Consider the following 6000-nt stretch of genomic DNA (forward strand, 5'->3'; position numbering starts at 1 on the left):
GATATTCTCCACCATTTATCTCAAACCAACAACCAACTCCACCAAATATAATAATACAACCAAACAATTATTCAGACCCACTGTCAAGAAAAGGTCAGTTAAGGTCACTAGGATTATAATATTATAATAACACACAAAATCAAATGGTAGCAAATGGTAGCATAAGTATAACCGAGCAGTCAAAAATAAGGCACATGGGACTGGTTCCTACTATAAAAATAATAAGAACCACCACCGCTTAGACACCATGTCATGTAGGGGGGGAATGATTGAATAGGATATAAGGGGAATATGGGAGTAAGGGATTATGTAGGGAGGGGAGAGGCAGGTGCGGTGTTAGGAGTGAGGTATGCGGTGCCAGTAGGGAAACACTAATAATCTTGAGGTTAATGATGAGCTTGGGGAAAGTGATCACAAATCACTCAGTTTTAATATACCATGGAATTCCCCTAATAATGGCAATCAAGTCTCTGTCCCTGACTTCCGCTTGGCTGATTTCATAGGACTGAAAAATTACTTAGGTGGGCTGAACTGGAATGACCTGACTAAGGGTCAGGTAGGTGGTGATGGATGCCGATATGACGCTTTCCAGGGCATAGTTCTAGCTGCTCAGTCAAATTATGTTCCAAATAGGGAAATCAGATCAAACAAAAATGATCCTAAATGGATGGACAATAGATTAAAATATCTAATTGGTCAAAAGAGAGGCATATATAGGCAAATCAAAAGAGGAGAGGGGCAATTAAGAAATCGATATATTCAGTTAAAGAGAGAAATAAAAAAAAGGAATTAGAAAAGCAAAAAGAGATTATGAGGTTAAAGTTGCAAGAGATTCGAAGACTAACCCAAAAGGATTCTTTCAGGTATACAGAAGTAAGATCAGGGACAAGATAGGCCCACTCAAAAGTTCCTCGGGTCAGCTCACTGACAGTGATAAGGAAATGTGTAGAAGTTTTAACACATACTTCCTCTCAGTTTTTACACAGGAGGATACCAGCGATATTCCAGAAATGATAAATTATGTGGAACAGGACGATAATAAACTGTGCACGATTAGGGTCACAAGTGACATGGTCCTTAGGCAAATAGATAAATTAAAACCTAACAAATCCCCAGGCCCTGATGAACTGTATGCAAGGGTTCTAAAGGAATGTAAAGAGGAGCTTAGCAAACCTTTGGCTAATCTTTTCAACATATCACTACAAACTGGCATAGTGCCAGATAAGTGGAAAATGGCAAATGTGATACCTATTTTCAAAGCAGGTGACAGGTCCTTAGCTTCGAACTATAGACCAATAAGCCTAACCTCCATAGTGGGAAAATTTATGGAATCAATAATTGCCGAGGCAGTTCGTAGCCACCTTGAAAAGCATAAATTAATCAACGAATCTCAGCATGGTTTTACAAAGGGGCGTTCCTGCCTTACGAATTTGTTAACTTTTTTCACTAAGGTATTTGAGGAGGTAGATCATGGTAATGAATATGATATTGTGTACATGGACTTCAGTAAGGCTTTTGACAGGGTCCCACATCAGAGACTATTGAGGAAAATTAAGGCACATGGAATAGGAGGAGAAATTTTTTCCTGGATAGAGGCATGGTTGACAAATAGGAAGCAGAGAGTTTGCATAAATGGGGAGAAATCAGAGTGGGGAAGCGTCACGAGCGGTGTTCCACAGGGGTCAGTGTTGGGCCCCCTGCTGTTCACAATATACATAAACGACATAGATGAGGGCATAAAGAGCGACATCAGCAAGTTTGCCGATGACACCAAAATAGGCCGTCGAATTCATTCTGACGAGGATATTAGAGCACTCCAGGAAGATTTGAGTAGACTGATGCAGTGGTCGGAGAGGTGGCAGATGCAGTTTAATATAGACAAATGCAAAGTTCTAAATGTTGGACAGGACAATAACCATGCCACGTATAAACTAAATAATGTAGATCTTAATATTACGGATTGCGAAAAAGATTTAGGAGTTCTGGTTAGCAGTAATCTGAAACCAAGACAACAGTGCATAAGTGTTCGCAATAAAGCTAATAGAATCCTTGGCTTTATATCAAGAAGCATAAATAATAGGAGTCCTCAGGTTGTTCTTCAACTCTATACATCCTTGGTTAGGCCTCATTTAGATTATGCTGCACAGTTTTGGTCACCGTATTACAGAATGGATATAAATGCTCTGGAAAATGTACAAAGGAGGATGACAAAGTTGATCCCATGTATCAGAAACCTTCCCTATGAGGATAGACTAAGGGCCTTGAATCTTCACTCTCTTGAAAGACGTAGAATTAGGGGGGATATGATTGAGGTGTATAAATGGAAGACAGGAATAAATAAAGGGGATGTAAATAGTGTGCTGAAAATATCTAGCCTAGACAGGACTCGCAGCAATGGTTTTAAGTTAAGAACATAAGAACATAAGAACGAAGGAACACTGCAGAAGGCCCACTGGCCCATGCGAGGCAGGTCCAAGTCCCTACCGGCTTAAGCCAATGCACCCAACCTAGTCAGGTCAGGTCACACTGACTTAAGGGAGGAACACGGCAACCGACCTGTTAGCACAAGCTATCAGGTCTAACTCACACCCACCCACATCTACTCATGTATTTATCCAACCTATTTTTAAAGCTACACAACGTTCTGGCCTCTATAACGGTACTTGGGAGTTTGTTCCACTCATCCACAACTCTATTACCAAACCAGTACTTTCCTATATCCCTCCTGAATCTGAATTTTTCCAACTTAAAACCATTGCTGCGAGTCCTGTCTAGGCTAGATATTTTCAGCACACTATTTACATCCCCTTTATTTATTCCTGTCTTCCACTTATAAACCTCAATCATATCCCCCCTAATTCTACGTCTTTCTAGAGAGTGCAGTTTCAGGGCCCTTAGTCTATCCTCATAGGGAAGGTTTCTGATACATGGGATCATCTTTGTCATCCTCCTTTGTACATTTTCCAGAGAATTTATATCCATTCTGTAATACGGTGACCAAAACTGTGCAGCATAATCTAAATGAGGCCTAACCAAGGATGTATAGAGTTGAAGAACAACCTGAGGACTCCTATTATTTATGCTTCTTGATATGAAGCCAAGGATTCTATTAGCTTTATTGCGAACACTTATGCACTGTTGTCTTGGTTTCAGATTACTGCTAACCAGAACTCCTAAATCTTTTTCGCAATCCGTAATATTAAGATCTACATTATTTAGTTTATATGTGGCATGGTTATTGTCCTGTCCAACATTTAGAACTTTGCATTTGTCTATATTAAACTGCATCTGCCACTTCTCCGACCACTGCATCAGTCTATTCAAATCTTCCTGGAGTGCTCGAATGTCCTCGTCAGAATGAATTCGACGGCCTATTTTGGTGTCATCGGCAAACTTGCCGATGTCGCTCTTTATGCCCTCATCTATGTCGTTTATGTAGATTGTGAACAGCAGGGGGCCCAACACTGACCCCTGTGGAACACCGCTCGTGACGCTTCCCCACTCTGATTTCTCCCCATTTATGCAAACTCTCTGCTGCCTATTTGTCAACCATGCCTCTATCCAGGAAAAAATTTCTCCTCCTATTCCATGTGCTTTAATTTTCCTCAATAGTCTCTGATGTGGGACCCTGTCAAAAGCCTTACTGAAGTCCATATACACAATATCATATTCGTTACCATGATCTACCTCCTCAAATACCTTAGTGAAAAAAGTTAATAAATTCGTAAGGCAGGAACGTCCCTTTGTAAAACCATGCTGAGATTCGTTGATTAATTTATGCTTTTCAAGGTGGCTACGAACTGCCTCGGCAATTATTGATTCCATAAATTTTCCCACTATGGAGGTTAGGCTTATTGGTCTATAGTTCGAAGCTAAGGACCTGTCACCTGTTTTGAAAATAGGTATCACATTTGCCATTTTCCACTTATCTGGCACCATGCCAGTTTGTAGTGATATGTTGAAAAGATTAGCCAAAGGTGTGCTAAGCTCCTCTTTACATTCCTTTAGAACCCTTGCATACAGTTCATCAGGGCCTGGGGATTTGTTAGGTTTTAATTTATCTATTTGCCTAAGGACCATGTCACTTGTGACCCTAATAGTGCACAGTTTATTATCGTCCTGTTCTACATAATTTATCATTACTGGAATATCACTGGTATCCTCCTGTGTAAAAACTGAGAGGAAGTATGTGTTAAAAATTCTACACATTTCCTTATCACTGTCAGTGAGCTGACCCGAGGAACTTTTGAGTGGGCCTATCTTGTCCCTGATCTTACTTCTGTATACCTGAAAGAATCCTTTTGGGTTAGTCTTCGATTCTCTTGCAACTTTAACCTCATAATCTCTTTTTGCTTTTCTAATTCCCTTTTTTATTTCTCTCTTTAACTGAATATATCGATTTCTTAATTGCCCCTCTCCTCTTTTGATTTGCCTATATATGCCTCTCTTTTGACCAATCAGATATTTTAATCTATTGTTCATCCATTTAGGATCATTTTTGTTTGATCTGATTTCCCTATTTGGAACATAATTTGACTGAGCAGCTAGAACTATGCCCTGGAAAGCATCATATCGGCAACCATCACCACCTACCTGACCCCTAGTCAGGTCATTCCAGTTCAGCCCACCTAAGTAATTTTTCAGTCCTATGAAATCAGCCAAGCGAAAGTCAGGGACGGAGACTTGATTGCCATTATTAGGGGAATTCCATGATATGTTAAAACTGAGTGATTTGTGATCACTCTCCCCAAGCTCATCATTAACCTCAAGATTATTAATTAGTGTTTCCCTACTGGCAAGAACCAAGTCAAGGAGGTTATTTCCCCTAGTTGGCTCTGTCACAAACTGTTTTAAAAAACAATCCTGGATCGTATCAAGAAAGTCACCCGACTCTAAATTTCCTGTCAAATTGCTCCAGTCAATCTGTCTATAGTTGAAGTCTCCCATTAGCACAACATTTTCGTATGTAGATGCCTTACGAATTAGAAGTTAGAAAAATTCAGATTCAGGAAGGATATAGGAAAGTACTGGTTTGGTAATAGAGTTGTGGATGAGTGAAACAAACTCCCGAGTACAGTTATAGAGGCCAGAACGTTGTGTAGCTTTAAAAATAGGTTGGATAAATACATGAGTGGGTGTGGGTGGGTGTGAGTTGGACCTGATTAGCTTGTGCTACCAGGACGGTTGCCGTGTTCCTCCCTTAAGTCAAGGTGACCTGACCTGACTAGGTTGGGTGCATTGGCTTAAGCCGGTAGGAGACTTGGACCTGCCTCGCATGGGCCAGTAGGCCTGTTGCAGTGTTCCTTCGTTCTTGTGTTCTTATGTTCTTATGTTCTTGCTGCCAATACTGTCAAGGTTGGGAACTAAAACAAGTATAGTACCAGGGGAAGGGAACAACTTTGTAGTGCCCACAATAGGTGGTCAGACTTCAAACACCTTTTATTGTACAGCAATAAAGGAGTGGAACAAACTGCATGCACATGTCAAAGCCTGTCATAGCATGAACCAGTTCAGAAAGAGGGCTAAAAGGTACTTAATGAATGAAGTTACAGAAAGGAAGGATAATGATTTCTTGTACAGCTAACATACATGTACCTATTACTGTAACATATACCTATTACTGTAACATGTACCTATTACTGTAACATGTACCTATTACTGTAACATGTACCTATTACTGTAACATATACCTATTACTGTAACATGTACCTATTACTGTAACACGTACCTATTACTGTAACATGTACCTATTACTGTAACATGTACCTATTACTGTAACATATACCTATTACTGTAACATGTACTTATTACTGCAACATGTACCTATTACTGCAACATATACCTATTACTGTAACATGTACCTATTACTGTAACATGTGCCTATTACTGTAACATATACCTATTACTGTAACATGTAGCTATTATTGTTACATGCACCTATTGCTGTAACATATACCTATTGCTGTAACATGTACCTATTACTGTAACATGTACCTATTA

This window comes from Cherax quadricarinatus, chromosome 39 (genome assembly GCF_038502225.1).
Source record: "Cherax quadricarinatus isolate ZL_2023a chromosome 39, ASM3850222v1, whole genome shotgun sequence".
In the NCBI taxonomy this organism is placed as follows: domain Eukaryota; kingdom Metazoa; phylum Arthropoda; class Malacostraca; order Decapoda; family Parastacidae; genus Cherax; species Cherax quadricarinatus.